General features: G+C 38.9%; 1 protein-coding gene across 2 annotated transcripts in view; it reads right to left on the reverse strand.

The window, feature by feature from the left end:
* MAL2 (mal, T cell differentiation protein 2) overlaps positions 1-18,431 on the reverse strand; it is a 68,327-nt gene that overhangs the window by 21,213 nt on the left and 28,683 nt on the right. The gene's annotated exons all lie outside the window — the stretch shown is intronic.

The raw sequence follows: 18,431 nt of genomic DNA on the forward strand, positions 1-18,431 counted from the left end.
ATAGTGAAGAACTCCAGCAGACGCACGTTACCCAGTGATCAAAGTGTATGTTACCGTAATCAGACATAACAACATAGTTCACATCTGCTCTCATGCACTGAGACAGGCCCAGCATTGCTTCTGTGCTATGCTTGCTTGCCCAATTTCTCATGTCTAACATGAAGAAGTAGACAACCCAAACTGAAGGGTATTCCCCAAAGTAATTGACTGGTATTCTTTGAAAATGTCAAGGTAGTTGGGGTGCCTGGGTGGCTTAGCTGGTTAAGCATCTGCCTTCAGCTCATGAGATTGAGCCCCACATGCAGGCTCCCTGCTCAGCAGGGCATCTGCTTCTCCCTCTCCCTTTGCCTCCTCTCCCCTGCTCATACCCTCTCTCTCTCTCAATTAAATAAATAAAATCTTAAAACAAAAAAGAAAGAAAATGACAAGGTATTGAAAGAAAAGACTCATGAACTGTCACTGATTGGAGGAGATCTCTGTGGAGGCATGACAACAAAATTAAATGTAGGATCCGAAACTGGATCTTCCTGGAGAAAAAGGACACAGAGGGAAACCAGGGAAATTTGAATGAAGTCTGTAGGTTAGTTAGGAGTACTGTGTCAATGTTAATTTCTTGGTTTCAATAATTGTGCTATTATTATATAAGATGTTAACATTAGGGGAAGTTTGGTGAACAGTATATGGGAACTTGATTTACCATTCTTTGCAACTATTCTGTACATCTAAAATTATTTCAAAATAAAAAGTTAACAAAAATACATGCTTAATCTTTTTAATTGGACTGATAGCAAGATCTTTTTGCTTGACATCTTCAAATACCTTTAATCTCTTTCAGATCTCTATGTTCAAAATTTTTCCCTTTCCTAATTTAGATTTTCAACTTACTCATTTTCCTTTTCTAACTTCCCACGATGCTCCTTCCTGCCCTGATGATCAACTATTCATTTTTCAATTGTCCTTTAATTTATACTCCACAGGGAGGCCCTCCTGATTTATATATAACCAATTTCCTGCTACAGGGAGATACAAAGCCTTCAAGTTATGCTCACTCATAGTACACTCAAGTGCCTAGGGATGAAGTCACCAAAGCCTTAGATGGTTATTTACCCTTGCATGAGAGGTTTTTAGAAATAATAGTGTCAAATTTGTAATGTCAAAATTTTGATCCCAAAACCCAAACAAGCCCAGGCTAGTATCCTGACCTTTTATATGGCAGCTTTCCCCAAGGAATGCAAAGCATTTTATGGATTGAATTGTGGTCATTAGGCCTGGCACGTTGGGCAAGTTCTGTGAGGCTTATTTTTAAGAAGGGATAAAATACTGAGCTCAGAACTTGGGTGCTTCATCCAACACTTACAACAAACTGGCAGCAGGAGAGGCGGTGGAGTCTGCCTTCTGACCTTCATTTTCCTGCCTTCCTTTAGAGTTCCAATCACTCTTCCTTTCTTGAGATTTCTTATCTGCAGGTTGATAGACCAGAGGCTAATGATTCTGAGAAGTCAGCAGAGAGGTCGTTGCCCCATGGAGTCTCCCACTGCTGTTGCATGAGAGGTGGAGGTAGGTTGTGGCTTTGTTGGTCACTAGTATCTCTACTCAGAAAGTAGGCTTTCAATTCATGTTTGCAAGCGGTTTGTTCTTGTTCTCAAGGAGACAGGCTGTTTTTCTTTTCTCTTCTTTGGTGAAGTGCACTATATTATAGGCACTACTTCAAAGGGAATACTTGGATCAGGCTATGCTGAAAAATCCCTAGTAACCTGCCATAAATTTAAAACTTTTCAGTACAGTCAATATTTTTCAAATGCTAAAGATAGGAAATGTGGCAATTTAAAAAAATTTAGCAAATGTATTCCCCAAGGAGAACTCTTGCCCTCTTCCCACTCCTGGCGGCTGGCTTATTCTAAAGGAATCTTTCTTATCTTAAAAATGTTGACCATATGAATAAGCCAATAGGAGCTAGCTCCCAGATTGGAGCTATGGATATCTAGAGTGGGAACCCTGGGATCCACATCCCAATAGATGTGTCTTTGTTCATTTCATATCAGTTGGGTATGAAACTGATGACTTCTGATTTCCAAATAGAGGGTTAATATTTCTCTCCACTAGAGTATACTGTATAGGAATAAAGAAAATCTAACAGATGGTCATTGCAGATATGTAATTTCTTAAATCCAGACCAACTGGACTAGCATTGAATAAGAATCACCCAGCAACCTTGTTAAAAACAGACTCTTTAACCCGAATATCTGATATCCCAATTCAGTGATTCAGATGCATAGCCAGGCTAGGAAATCATTACTTTGAAGGAAAGGAAAACTGGATCGTACTGGCAGTTTATATGTTGGGGAAATAAGTTATTTTTTTTATCCTTTCAGTTCTCCATTCACCTATCTGCCTACTCAACATATATGTATTAAATCTCTAAAAATGCCTGCTATGTGGTAGGAATGGAACCGTGTGCTAAGTGCTTAATTACAGTAAAGGAGCATCCAATCAGAGGGGAAGATGTACAAGGAAATAGGCATGTGTGTAGTCTATTAAATGTAATGCTGGGGTGGTACACATGGTGAATTGGAACCAATAAAAACATCACTGACTCCAGCCTGGGGGAGTTGGAGAAAATTTCATAGAGGAAGTAAACTCTGACCCAGGTATCCTTTAGAGGATAGCTGGTTAAAGAAAAATTGGTGAAGAGAGATGAGATAATAACAAAGTGCGTGTTAAGACGCAAGAAGTGAAAAGAACATGTTGTAGAGGAGATTTCAGTAGTTTAGTACAGCAAGAGTATAAGAAGGCCGTGGGGAAATTGGTGAAAGGTGAGATAGGAAAGTTATAAACAGGCCATGAAAGGCTCTATAATAAAGATCACATGTCCCTATGTACCTGGGACAGTCCTCATTCATGCCCTCTCACCCCAGATTAATTTTAATGGCCTCTCTTTCACTTTTAAAAGAAGATACATTTTATGGTTGGATGATAAATTGTGTGGTTGGCCCACTTACAGACATTTTTAAGGAGTCTGGCTTTTTGGTCAGAGGAAGACATATTATATTTGAAGGGTTTCCAGGAGAGGGTATTGATCTGATTTCTGGTTTGATAATTCCACCTGGCTGCAGCACAGAGAATAGATTGTAGCAGGATGGGATTGGAGTTAGGAATATTGTTTGGTGAGCAATTGTAGGAATCCTGGCAAGAGATGATAGTGGGTTGAATAAGATGGTGATGGTGGGTGTGAGTAGAAAGGAATGGATTCCTCTAACACTAAGAGGACTTGCCATATAAAATATGATCATGGGTAGTTACTTAATTTTTTCTCCTTCATCTGAATAAGGAGTTATAACAATTCCTCTTGGGATTCTCCTAAGACAAAATAGAGCAAATTGTTGAAAGTACTCAGCACCCATCCTATGAGACCCTCAATAATTGCTTTCCTCTTTTTTGGCAACCAAGGCCCTCATCTCCATAGCACACACACTTCCAAAGTCCATCTCTATTCTTCCAAATTAGAGGCATTAATTCTACTCTCAATTTCCTGGTGTCCCTACCCCTACCTTTCATTCCTTTACTGCCCAGATACCAGGTGGATGTCTCCAAAAATAGCCTAATTTTGTTGGAAGATGTGCTTAAGATTTATCCATTAAAACCACAATGCTAATAACAAAAACTCCATCAGGTTTTAATCCGAAAATGTATATCCTGAAGGCTTCACATGTAAGCAGTGTGACCTATGGATATAGTAGTTGCGTACCCAGGATTTTCTAGAACAGTTCAATCATCTGTCCTGGTGTTTTGGGTTTAGAAAATAAGGTATCTTTGAAGAAAGATGACCATTTTTTTGGAATCTGCTTCACCCTCCACTATAGAACACTTTTTCCTTTTCTTTCTCTCATTTTCTCCTTACCTTCCTTTCTTTCTTGTCTATGTCTTTCCCTTTTCCTCACGTTCCCCCTCCTCTGCCGTATATATGTTTACTTCTAATGATATCACTGGGGACCTTGACCTCTGTAGTTTATAATACAGTCTCTCTCCATCAAGGTAGAACCTTTGTCCAAATCAGTTGCTTTCCCAAAATATGGCATACTTTCCTCCTTGTCACTGTTTATGAGAAGATTATCCATCAAAACTTTGTGTCTGAGTTGACTCTACTGAATTGAATTTCCATCTTCTCCAAGAAATACTTTCATTTTCTACTGCATTCTGGAGTTGATGTCTTCCTTTTCCATCTCTTCCTAATTCCTTTAGCACCAATGATCTGAATCTGCAATCTTATCAAACTTTTTATGTGTGCATGTCTGATCTTACCAACTAGTTGACAGCTCCTGGTCACATTTTTGTTTTACATACTCTAATATTACCCACCAAACTGGCATGAACTTTACACACAATAAGTTAACAGATTTTTAGCTATATGTGAAATACGGAGAAAAACTCCTTATGATCTCTTTTCTTGAAACTAGGCTTTTCTTTTCACTTGGCTTCCAGACACCATGAGTGTTCTTGTCTCTAAGTAGCAACTTGTCGTCTTGTCATCAGAATTCCTGGTTTGCTTTCACATAGAAAAAGGTTAGGCTTTCACATAGAAAATGGGGATATGAGGGATTCCTGGGTAGTTCAGTTGGTTAAGTGGCCGACTCTTGATTTTGGCTCAGGTCATGATCTTAGGGTCATGAGATCGAGCCCTGTGTTGGGCTCTCTGCTCAGTGGGGAGTCTGCTTGGGATTCTCTCTCTCCCCCTCTTCCTCTGTCCCCCCCCTCAGCTCATGTGCATGCACATGTGTGCTGTCTTTCTCTCTATCAAATAAATAAATGAATCTTAAAAAGAAAAGAAAATGGGGATATGAAATGTCTATTTTGCCTGTCTTTTGAATTGTCACAAAGTTAAATGAAACAATATCAGTTGTCAGGTCAATATCAGGTCAGTTAACATATTGTTTTAAATAATTGACCTTACCATAGACAAGATCCAACTTGATACCTTTCTTGTTTTCCATCAATACTGAGTCACCTCTCTTCCGAGCAGTTGGTGTCTGTCCTTAAACTTAGGGGTAAACTGTACTCCTTGTTCATCTCTAAGAGAAAGTCCAAGATGAAAAAATCATAGATCTCATTCTAGTACCCTACAATTCTGGATATTCAATTTTTCCTATTTTGTAGAGATAGTTAAGGAGCATATGGTCAATGGTGGAACACTCTTTGAAGTAGTCACCTTTTTAGATTAGTCTGTGGATCATGAAGTCCTGATACATGTTGCTTTTCTTAATGGAACTTAATGGAAGCTAACCAAGTGGAGAGAAGCCTTCTTCTTCAGCCTTATCTAAGATAGTTAATATTTGAACACATTAACCTTCTCCCTCTATAAATAATTCTTTAGGTGAAGGAGCATATTTGTACAATTTCATCCTTCATTCCTTCACCCTCTCATTCATTCCACAAATATTTATTGTTTGTACACTATGTGGCAGGTACTATTCATGGCTTTGGAGATTCAACAGTAAACAAACAAAAATTATCTTTGCACTTTAGATGCTTATATTTTAAAAGGGAGGGACAGACAAAAAGAGTAAATAAATAGGATACATACAATCATTGTAACAACTATGAAGGAAGTTAATAGGGTGATATGAGAGAGAATAGTAAGGTGTAGAGGTAGGATGAACAGCAAAGGTCCCTCGAGCATATCACAGGGAGCAATTTGCAAGGAACCATCAGAAGAGTCTTCTAGGCAGAGGGAACAGCTAATGAAAAGGCCCCAATGTGTGAAAGAGCTTGATACAAGTTTAAGATACAAAAAGGAGCATGATATATAGCTAAGTAGGAACAGGAAAGAAGAGAGTGGCTTAAAGTTGGAGAAGCAGGTGGCCAAAGCCAGGAATGAGAATAGAAATGAATAGGCAAGTGATTTGGAAACTGAATAAGAGGAGTGAAGTCTCCTTTCAAGAGAAAATAGACATAATCAATTACTGTTGGTGTCTTTAAGCAACCATGTCCTTTTCAAGCCTTGTGACTTTGGCTTGTCTCATCTGAGCAGTGGTATATGAGCTGTCTTCTCCATTGATTTTCCTCAGGAAAAACCCCTGTTTGGTAGGCCATGGGAAGATACTTTCCATAAGCAAATTAATTAATTATTCAATAAAAGGGCCTAATTTAGCATAGACCAACATGTTAAATATTATCCATTCTCTCATGGGCTTTTTTAAGAAATCAAAGTTTCCCTTTGGTTATAAACTCATGTGGATTTGAAAGCAAATTTAATCCGGAAGCTTCTGATTCATTTACATTTAGCTCATTACCATGTCATTCTTTTAGAGTGGTTTGAAGTTTAAGAAACCTCTTGAGACTTCTTTGTCTTAAAAAAACAACTATTTAACTTTTAAAAACCCTTTTATTTCTTCTTGTTCTTAAGAACAAGAGATAATGAGTTTATAAACACAAATAAATGGAAAAGCCCAATGGCAGAGCTCAGTTGGCAATGTAAAAAGTTACGATGCCCCTGTCAGTGTTAAATTAGGCAAATGGAGTCACACACCCAGCATAAAATGAGAACATTAGACTTCAGTAAAATGTGCATTGCTATCTTTTATGTAGAGTAGAAGCTGTAGCATATTATTGGGACCCGAGAGTTTACTCTGCCTGTTTCCTCACTTCACCTCAATTCAGCAAGTTATTCAATTTCAGAGATTCCAGAAATACCAGACCTTTAAAAAAAAAAAAATCAAACCACAAACAGACAGTGTTTGAAGAGACTTTATAAAAGGTCATTTTATGTGTTAAGGCATTTTTGGTTGCAAGTGACAGATAATCTACTCAGAGTGGGCTTAGACAAAAGTAATTAATTGGTTTATGTGACTGAAAAAAAATCAGAGGTAAAAGGGGTTTCAGAGGTAAAAGGGGTTTCAGGCATGAGAGAATTTAGAAACTCAATGTCATAAGAACACTCTGTCTTCTACCTCTAAGCTTTTGGCTTCCCTTCTTGGCTTCATGTGATAGTAGGACAGCTCTAAATAACTCCAGGCCATGTGCTCCCAGGTGCCATTGAAGTCCAATGGGGATTAAAGAGATGTACATATGCCCTTCTCTTTGTAATTATTCCAAAGCTCCTCATATCTCTGATTGGGTTAGGAGTTCATGTTTGTGCTTGAAGAGTATGATTCTTTGACTGGCCTGGTTACAGATATGTGCTACCCATGCAACTAGGGATTTGATTAAATTTTGCTTGAATCACAGTAATAGAGATGGGAAAGTGATACTCCAGAGGAAAATTGGGGATTAAAATAAACAATCCAAAAAACAAAGCCAAACAAAAATGTCCACTATATAACCTACTGCACCCATTCATCTGTTGTTTGACTCCTTTGAGCTGGGAAAGTGAAATAGCAGGCTGGATTGAAGCCCTTGCTTTGTCATAAATTACCCAGGTCATGTGGCCAAATCGCTTCACTTCTCTGCCCCTCGGTATCCTTGTTTCTAAAAGGAGGGGACTGAACACAATGCTCTCTCTGACTTTTCTTCCAACTCCGAAATGGTAATGATCCCAGGCTTGCCAAGTAAGAATGGGAAGATTCTCCTGGCCTAAGATTTCATGGAAAAGAAAACGGAAGCAGGCCCAGGTGCAGGGCAGAAAAGGGAGCCAGCAGACCCTGGGCCATAGAGTGAAGGAAGCAAAGAAAATGCTCAGGGGAGTGAGGTCAACTCCAGGACAGGACACCTCTCTGCAAGCTGAGGAGCACCCTCCAGTCTGTGCTGAGTACTCGGAGTGAGTGCACTGGAGCAGTGGTGATAGTTGCCATAGAGAGGGATAAATAGACCATTGTTTAGTGCAATAACTTGATTTCTGCCAGAAAGTTTCACACTCAAAATAAATATTATATATGGCTCCCATCAGAAGTATCTAATCTAGAAAGCAAAAAAAATGTATATTTCCCAAGGTGTTTTAATAAGGTGCTTTAATTCTAGTTGTCCATAATCTCGCATCTAAAACCTGTGAAGTCATATGTGTTCCTCACTTAATTTTTTTTTTTTTGCAGGGGTGGGGGTTAAGAAGCAAACTAAGAACATGTACCATTTATATATTACCATAGGTGGAGTACAGCACAGTAAACTATAATGATCTATATCAATATTTCTACAGTAAAACATATGAATGTTCATACTGAGAGATAAATAAAGACTAAAATTAGTCTCCTATTAGTTCAGGTCAGATTTTTTAAAACAAAACAAAACAAACTTAGTTTCCAGAGCTTTTTTGGAGTTTAAAGTTGTGGATAAAGTAGTATGGACCTTTAGGTAGGTACCAGAGCTGATTGAGATCATTCTGGATAAGACAAAGGAAAGATAGGAAGGTCAATGAATAAACTGAATTGTTTTTCTTAAAGTCAAAGGACATAGAATTTACTTCCTGTTTTTTTTTTCCTCTGACCTAGTCTCTAGTAGGTGTTTGGTAATTATTTATGACACCTAGTCTCTAATAGGTGTTCAGTAATTATTTATGACATAAATACTTTCTACTCCGTTTTGGCTAGTTGACTGTTCTCATCATTGCTCTAACCTCTCTACTGATGGCCAACATCAAGTTCATGCTTCTACAGCATTTGATGGGTTGGTTACTCTTCCTAGGTGTCTCTTTCACTGGCTTGTGTCAAGCCATGTTGTAAATCTAAATCTCTGGATGGTCCTTGGTTTCTCTTTTGGGCTATTTTTCCTCATCCTACCTTTATGTACCAGTGTTCCTCTTCCCTTTTCCCTCTGCACATTTCTCAACGGTGAGCTAAAAGACATCACCTAGGAGGCATCACCTACCATTTGCATGCTCACATCTCCAAAGCTGTACCTCTCTGTACCTTATACTGGTCTTCTCGAATCAGGACCTATAGCTGACAAGGCATTTCCAAATTCAATTGTGCTGAAGAGTTTCAAATAGAGTTTATTACTTCTCCTTTCCTAGACCCCACACCCATAAATTAATACTTTAGTGAAAAGTACCACCCCTTATCCAGGTGCTTGAGACAGAATCCAGAGGGTTAGCAAGTTCTATCAATTATATCTAGTTTATATCTTCCCTATGCATTTTTTTCTCTATCATTTACTCTGACACTATCTTACTCTAAACTTCATCATCTCTTGCCTGGGTTATTCAATGGCCTCCTAATTCAATTCCCTGTTTTCAGTTACCACTTCCTCCAACCCACTTATTCTATCAGTAATAGAGAGATCTTTCTCAAGCAAAAAATCTAATCAAGTTATGACACTGCATCAAACTTGTGGATTTCCTCACCCTCAAGATCAAGTCCAGACTTCTTTACACAGAAGTGACCTAACTTCTAATTTCTAGACTCACTTTTGGCTCCCACACGATGCCCCAATTGCAGGAACTATTTGTAGCTCAAGCTATTTTGCCTTTTGGTCCTTGCATGTGATATCCTTACTTTCTAAAACTGCTCATCCCCTCAATGCCTAATTAACTTACATTTCTAATTCAGACTCAGATTAGACACCTGCTTCTTCAGGAAGTTGCTCCAATCATGCCCACCTGGGATTAGTGTCCTCTCTGCACACCTATAGCACTCTGCTTATATTATATATTATAATATGCTTTCTGATGTCTATTTTCTTTCATAAGGTTGTTAACAGAGGCCAAGAAATTCATATCTTCACTGCCTAAAAAAATGCCTGACCCATAATATCTCTCAATAGACTTTTGTTGAATGGAGGAGTGAATGGATACACACACATACACACTCACATATTAAGGCTCCTATAAAGCCTTTAATAGGGGTAGTTTCTGATTTGTTTTATTTATTTATTTATTTATTTATTTATTTTTGTCTAGGAAATGCTTTTTAAATTTTTGCATGATTCAAACAACTGGCATATCATTCAGGATAAGCGAGGTCCTTCTGCAGTAACAATCTTTAATCTCAGCAGTCACATGGCCTCTACTCATCACTTGGGCCCCAAGCAGGGCAAACCCATCCCATCATACACTCAGAATCATAGAATTTCTGGAATATCTGAGCACTGGCAGAATTTTAAATACGAAAACTCTGTTTTTCCTCATTCAGAACATCACATTTATGAGTAAAAGCATACAGTTTACATCAAGTTGATTTTTAAAAAGCAACTTCTAGATCACTAGGAATTTGTTTCATTCATCTTTTCCTTCTACATCAGCACCCGGAGTTCGTTGTACTTCCTTCCTTCCTCCCTCCCTACCTTCCTTCCTTCCTCCCTCCTTCCTTCCTTCCTTCCTCTCCCTACTTCTCTTTCCCTGACCACCATCTCTCCATGTCTAGATTATAGCACTGGCCTGCAGGATATCTCATTCTCCTCCTTTGATCTGTCCTTATACACTGCAGCTAGACTAATCCTACTAAAACATTCTTTAGTGTTTCTTCAGAGCTTACAGAATAAAATATTAAACCTATAGCTTATCACCCGAGTCCTGTTATAATTTGCTCCTGACCTCCACTATGACCTCATTTCCTCATTATCTTTTTGCAAAAGCCTTTGGCTTATGCAAAGGGGCTCTCCTTGAGCCTTCTCTTTCTTGTCTGCACTGGTTTAATAATGACAGTCCTTATCTCCTAGGGTTGTCAGGAAGATGGAGTGAAACAATATGAGAAAGGCTTTGAGCACACTGCCCTGACGTACTGTCGGCTCATGATATTGTGGCACCTGGTTAAAAATATGTATTATACCTAACACTCTCATTAGCAATCTCTCATTAAGTATCAGCACCTATGTAGTATGCCCGTGCCATCCTTCATTCTTTAGGAATCTCTGAGAATAAAGAATATTCTAACAAACACACAAATACTAGTCATTCTTATTGAAAAACTAGATAGTTATAATTCAGTTCTTTGTAATAAATAATCCTGGTTTGTATGATCCAGGTGATGGCATGCACTAATATAGTCCTTACTCTTGTTAAGTTTCACTGCAACTTCCAACAAGCTAAACAACCAAAGGTGTTATTATTTTGAAGACGGAAGAATTTGCTTTTTGTAGTGGGTGTGTTATAACTCTGCTATGCTTTGTAGTAGTAAAGGTGGTCAAAAGATATTACATCAGCCACTAATGCACTTACTGAACACTGTAATGATACACCTGTGGGTCCCTTAAAAATGTACCCTTATTTAAATTGCCTGAAAGAGGGCTATTACAGATGATGCTGTACTGAAGCAAGAGCACTAGACTAGGAGTCTGAAAATCTGTCTTCTGAGATCTATTAAGAACTAATGGTGTGATCCATTAATACCAGTTGATTTCTCAGTAGACTGTGAATAATATCTGCTTTCTTAGAACATTGTTGTAAATAACAAATTACATTTGTCAAAGTGTTTTGTTCAAATTGATAGTTTAACTTCTGCATGCAATTTACATATATAAAACATAATGTAATTTGCAAACATGTAAGAAAGACTTTCATTATATGTGTGGTATTTGCTAAAACATTATGTAAGACCAAACTGGGGATCCCTGGGTGGCACAGCGGTTTAGCTCCTGCCTTTGGCCCAGGGCGCGATCCTGGAGACCCGGGATCGAATCCCACGTCGGGCTCCCGGTGCATGGAGCCTGCTTCTCCCTCTGCCTGTGTCTCTGCCTCTCTCTTTCTCTCTCTCTGTGTGACTATCATAAATAAATAGAAATTTAAAAAAAAGAAAGTTTAAAAAAAAAGACCAAACTGGGTTCCTTTCTAGGAAGGTGACTATTATACACATTCAGAGTCAGCTACAAGGACTAAAAACACTTTTTGCTATTTTTCTATTACTTTTGGTGCTGGTATTCTTGAAGAGATGAAAGACATAGAGAAGAAAGAGGTTTTATATAAAAAAGGAAATTTGAGAAATAAGACTTTGGTGAATGAAAACAAAAATTCATTTTTCTCCTTAACATTGAAAACAGGGGTTTTTTTTCTTTTCAAATTTTTATTTAAATTCTAGTTAGTTAACATACAATACAATATTTGTTTCAGGAGAATTCAGTGATTCATCACTTACATATAAAACCCAGTGCTCATCATAAGTGCCCTCCTTAATATCCGTCACCCATTTAGCCCATCCCCTACCCACTTCCCTCCATCAACCCTTAGTTTGTTCTCTCTCTCTCTTTTTTAAAGATTTGTTTGTTTTAGAGAGATAGTGCACGTGAGAGGGAGAGGCAGAAGGAGAGAGAATCTTAATCAGACTCCCCAATAAGCATGGAGCCTGATATGGGGCTCAATCTCACAACCCTGATATCATGACCTGAGGCAAAACAAAGAGTCAGACACTTAACCAACTGTGCCATTCCATTAAGAGTCTCTCATGGTTTGTTTCTCTCCCGCATCCCCATATGTTCATCTGATAATAGCTTTGTTAGGGAAAACACAGATTTATTTGGGTTACTGTCTGTATTACTAGAAATCTGCTCTATTACTCTTTGGAGGAATGAACATCACCGGTTAGTGCTACTTTAGTCAAAATAACAGAGACAAAACCAACAGCAGTAGTAGTTTCTGCTTCAAATTCTACTGCTCAGTAAAATCAGAGCATTGCTCATCTTCCAGACAAAACTGACCCAGAAATTAAGAGACTGGCCCTAAATCTCACAACTGAGCCAAAATATGAAACAAGTTCTACCTGGCTCCAAGCTCTGTTTCTTTCATGGCACCACCTGACCAAGCTGGTTGTGAGAATAACGGTGACTTCAATCAAGAAGGCAAAGACAACATTAGAAAGTGTACTACAAGATGCAGCATTTAAAAAAAATTTGATTATTGCATGAAACACATGATGGCCTTAAGTGTGTGCTGTTCCTTACCATTCAATTATCGGCAAGGTTTTTATTTTAAGTGAAGACTGGAAAAGTGATGTCCTTCAGTAGAAGACAGCCAAATTTTGCAAACAGAGCCCAGTGAGTATGTTCCAAAATGATATTTTGATTAACAGTGAAAGATATTGCAAGGTGTTGAAAAGATGACCTTTCATTGTAATATAGTGAGGAGCTCAAGAACATGAAAGACATTCATGTTTTTAATCCCTTCCTGCTGTGGAAACAGGCATTCTGATTACAATTATTGCTATTTTTGCTTTTAATGATTAAGTTTTGGCTAATGCCTTAAAAGAGGCTATAGCTCTCAGCTCTTACTTAGACCAACACGCTACATATGGCCTTAAACTTTGGGTTTTCACATTACTCTGAGGACTGGGACTTGAGAGTACACCCATATTAAAATGGAAAAACTTTCTGAAGTCCCCCCACCCTTAAGCAGCTGCCACTGAAGTCTCTAAAAATGTACTCTGACTGCCCTCTCCTGGTTGGATGGAAGAATAACTAAAAGAAAAGTGAACATCGGTTTTAGCACTGCATGCTCTATGACTAATCTGAATTTAATAGAAATGGAAATTGCCAAGTGATCCAAAGTGAAAAACAATGGGACAGAAAGAGAATTCTCACTTGTGACTCTGCAGTGCAAATATAAACCCAGACTAAAGAAATTCCATTAAAAAAGCATCCTAATGTTGGAAGGAAGTCTTGCTTTAGAGTAGGTAGATAGTAGTAGATTAGTAGGGTTGCCCCACACCTACCGGCTATGTGACCAGAATTTATCTGAGTTCTGGATAGGTCTGTCTCAGACCACATAAACCATAAGGTAGGAGTCAATGAAGCCTGGGCACATCAATGTTAAATTTGCTTTCATTCATGGATACATTTACTGCCTGGTACCATTTGTAGTACCCCACTGGCAGATACAAAGGCTGATAGCAGGTTGATGCACAAAATCAGAGGTAGCTGGCAATCCATGGAAAAGATTTCATTGTAAAATACTCCAGTATTTTTTCAGTGTTTGTTGACCAAATTCACGGTTATGATAAAATCTAAAAGTGTATTTCTCCTTGAACTTGGTTCAGAATTGTAATCTTTAAAAAGGTTTTGAATACCAGCACTTACTGGGCTCTTGGAACATATTGTTTAGGTTTGAAATGTGGCTCTACTCCTAGTTGTATGACCTTACACAAGTCCTCAAATTTTGGTGTCCTGAGATTCTGTATGTAGAAAATGGTGGTCATTAGAGGGTCTTGATTATCGGGGAGATTAAATGTGAAACATCTAATACTAGCACATAATAAATATTCAATAAATGTTCATTGCTAGCATTACTCTACATTACTAGGAAGGCCAGTGATGGTTTCCTTTAAAAGACAGAACTGTGGGTAGGCAAGACATTTAAAGAGCTTGGCGTATCAAAAGAAATAAGGATGATGGAGCCATGATGCAATAGAATCCAGAAGGCAATACTTAACCACCAAAATCCTGGAGGTTGCAAATTTTGGGAGATGTCATCACAGAGCCTTGACCCACTGGAATTTGTGCAGGTGGTTACTAGAACATGGCTTCTGTAGGGGCAGAACAGATGGGCAACCAATGAGAGTACTGCTTATTATAGTCAAAAGAAGGAAAGGATGGATGAGCATAGAACTGTCAGCAGTTCACTTTTTCTCGCTCAGTTCACAACCTGAACCTGTTTTCAAACCTGGAATGTATTGACTGAAGAGGCGGCTACTTCCCACAAGGAAGGACCTCACAACATCAGGGCAGATGTATACTGTTGATCCTTCTCCAAGTGATTCATATTGAGTAAAGTGGAATGACAAGATATTTTGAGGGACTTTGGACACAAGGACTGAGTTTCCATTGATGTTTGGAGATTCATCATATGATTATCATAACTATTCGAGCAGGGACATATGGGGACAATAAATTTGTGGCTAAAATCCATCTTACAAAGAACTTACTATGTATGTGTGAGCCAACTGGTGATGATCCCCCCCAGTTCCCAAAGCATAACTGTATTAACCATACTTGGCAATTAGAATAAACCTCATATTGGAACCCTGGTCAATAGATTAAGAGCTATAATAGAAGGGGAGGCCAAGGGGAAGCTTCTGAAACCGCACAGTCCTCAGCCAATATCCTAAATTTAATATATATATATAATTAAATTTATACTAAATTTAAAATATATATACATTACACTCTAGGGGAAGGGAGATGACAGAGATCAGTGCCATCATTAGGCTCTTAAGGAAGCAGGGGAGAGGGTCTCTAACGTATCTCTATTTAATTCAAAATTTCACCTCTTCAGAAATCAGAAACATTTTTAAGGATGACAAGAGAGTATCACAAGCTCAACCAAGTAGCAGTCCTGATTGTAGCTGCCATGCCAAACAAGGTGTCAGGAGTTTGTTCCATTTTTTTATTCTTATTCTTATTCTTTTTTTTTAAAAAAGATTCATTTATTTCAGAGACAGAGAGAGCACGAGCAAGAGAGGCAAAGAGAGGGAGAGAAAATCTCAAGCGGACTGTGTTGAGCATGGAGTCTGATGCAGGTCTCATCCCAGGACCCCAAGATCATGACATGAGCCAAAACCAAGAGTCAGACCACCACCCACCACCCGGACACCCCAGGAGTTTGTTCCATCTTACTAAAAAAAATACGGGATCAGAAACAGTTGACTTTCATGTGGATCAGATAGTAATACACATGACAGATGTGTCCTAGAATTAGGATAACTCTTCTACTATGGGTCATGATACAGTCTGAAGAGATCTGGACAATCTGAACATAACCACAGCACATGATACTGATCCAAGACATTAATGACACAGGATGAGTACACGAGCTCACTAAAGACCTTGGTAAGATCTGCACTACAGATATCATAAGAAAAACCCTGCAAAGATTCAGGAAACTGTCTTTTCTTCTAAAACTTGTAGGCATGTAGTTGTCAGCAGCATGTTGGGGCATCCCCTCTAAAGAAGCCAAAATCCTGCATCTTGCTTTCTTATTCACAAAGATGGAAGTACCATGGTTTGTAGGTTTCTCTGGGTTTTCTGAAGGTGATACATTCCATGTGTGGGAATATTGTTTTGGTCCATATTCTGGTTGACATAAAAAGGAAACTTCTTTGAGTGAGGCCCACAGTAGGAAAGAGCTCTGCAGCAGACCCAAGTTCTGGGCCAGCACCCAGTTTCAGTCATCTCGGACTGCCATAACAAAACATAGACCAGGTGGCTTAAATAACAGAAATTTAGTTTTTTATGGTTCTGGTGAGGACTCCCTGGGTTGTAGAAAGCCCACCTTCTTGCTATGTCTTCAGAGTGGAGAGGGAGGAGAATCTCCTCAATGCCCCCTTTGGGCGGCATAAATCTGCTTCTAGATTCATTCTGTATATTTCATATAAATGGAGTCATACAATATATGACCTTTTGTGTCTATCTTCTTTCACTTAGCATAATGTTTTCTAGATTCATCCACATTTAGCATGTATCAGTACTTCATTCCTTTTTAGGGCTTATTAGTATTCCATTATGTGGATAGGCTGCACTTGTTTATCCATTCATCCATTGATGGTCATTCAGGTTGTTTCCACCTTTTCACTACAGTGAATAGTGCTACGATGGCCATTCATGTACAGTATTTGTTTGAGTTTGTTTTCAGCTCTTTTGGGTATATAGTTAGAGTGGAATTTCTTGCTAGGTCATGTGATAATTCTATGTATATCTGCTAAAATATTTTGAGAAACTGCTGAAGTGTCTTCCACGGCAATTGTACCATTTTACATTCTTTTTTTTTTTTTTTTAAAGATTTATTTATTTATTTTAGAGAGAGAGAAGGAGACAGAGAGTGTGTGTGAGCAGGGGAGGGGCAGAAAAAGGAGGAGAGAAGCAGACTCTCTGCTGAGCATGAAGCCCAGTGTTGGACTTGATCCCAGGACCCCGAGATCACAATCCAAGCTGAAACCAACAGTCAGAGGCTCACCTGACTAATCCACACAGATACTCCCCCACGCCATTTTACATTCTTATCAGCAATGTATGGCGATTCCAATTTAGTTATTTTTCTTTCAAAATATATTCCAGTCACCATGGGGGGTGTGAAGTGATATCTCATTGTGGTTTTGATTTGCATTCCCTGGTGGCTAATGATTTTTAGCATCTTTTCATGTGCATCTTGGCTGCGTATTTTTTTAAAGAGAAATGTCCATTCGAATCCTTTGCCCATTTTTAAATTGGGTTATCTTTTTATTGTTGAGTTATAGGAGTTATTTATATATTCTAGATACTAGACCCTTATCAATTATACAATTTGCAATTTTTTCCTTTTTAGTAAGTTGTCTTTTCACTTTCTGGGTAGTGTCTTTTGGTGCGTAAGAATTTTGAATTTTGATGTTAAATTTATCTATTTATTCTTTTGTTGCTGTGCTTTTGGTGTATCGCTGCAAAGCCATTGTTGGAATTTAAGGTCGTGGGGATTTATCCCTGTTTTCTTGGGTTTCATCTTACGCACATTTCGTGGAAGAAAAACTGTCTTGAGGTGAGAAAGTTTACAAACTCATGCACAATAACATTATGGAATGATTGGTCCATAGGCATGGAATCTCAGCCAACATAGCATCTAACCAGGGAGATAGTTCTATGATTGTGGTCATTGATCATATCCTCCAATGTACCATAGAAGCAAGCAGCTGGCCAGAAATGGCCTGTTGAAAGCACAGTTGAAGAACCAGCATAGAGCCAATACTCTGTAAGGGTGGGGAGTCATCTTCCTAAATGCCAGGTATGTATTGAATCTGAAACTTTTATAGGGCACTGTGTCCTCAAAAGAACTCATGGTGCTGAGGGAAAAAGAGGTGGAAATAGGAGTAGCTCCATTTATTATAACTCCCCATCACTCACTGTGGGTTTGATATGGCCTGTCTTTGCAACTTTGGGTTCTGTATGGTTACTGTTTTGGATCCTCAAGGGAAGTTCACTCTTACCAGGGAATAGAGCAAAGGTCTCATTGAACTACAAGCTGCGGCTTCTGTTGAAGCATTTTGGATTTTGGAAATCAGCAGGCACAAAGGATTCACCATTTGGCAGGGGTAGCTGATTCTGGCCAGGAAGAAGTAGGGCTGTTATTATACCATGAAGACAGAGAGGAATGTGTATGGAACTCAGGTGATACACTTGGGTACCTTTTTGGCATTTCCTTGCCCAGCTGTGATTGTGAATGGACAAGGGCAGTGACTCCTACCTACAAAAGGTATTACTGCCAAGAATTTAGACCCCTCAGGAATGAGGGCTTGGGTCACAACACCAAATCAATGACCAAGACCTGGAAAGTTGGTGGTAGCTGCTACTAGTGGTGATCCCAAGACTAACTGCAGTGATGGAGCTAGTGGTTTGCCTCACTAACTTCCTTTTTTTAATTCTTCCCTTAGGTCAAGAGGCCCACTGGAGCCTTGGAGAAGTGGCCTCCAGGACAAGTATGGAGAAGTGGATTTATCTGGCACAAAGGGAAGAAAGTGGCAGTCACCAGTGTGCCATTCAGATCTCCAACAGGTTATCACCCAAAGGGAGGGCAGTTATTGAACAGCCTCCAGTTGCAGGTGCCTCCGGATCTTCCTTCA

Source organism: Vulpes lagopus, chromosome 9 (assembly GCF_018345385.1).
Source record: "Vulpes lagopus strain Blue_001 chromosome 9, ASM1834538v1, whole genome shotgun sequence".
Classification (NCBI taxonomy): domain Eukaryota; kingdom Metazoa; phylum Chordata; class Mammalia; order Carnivora; family Canidae; genus Vulpes; species Vulpes lagopus.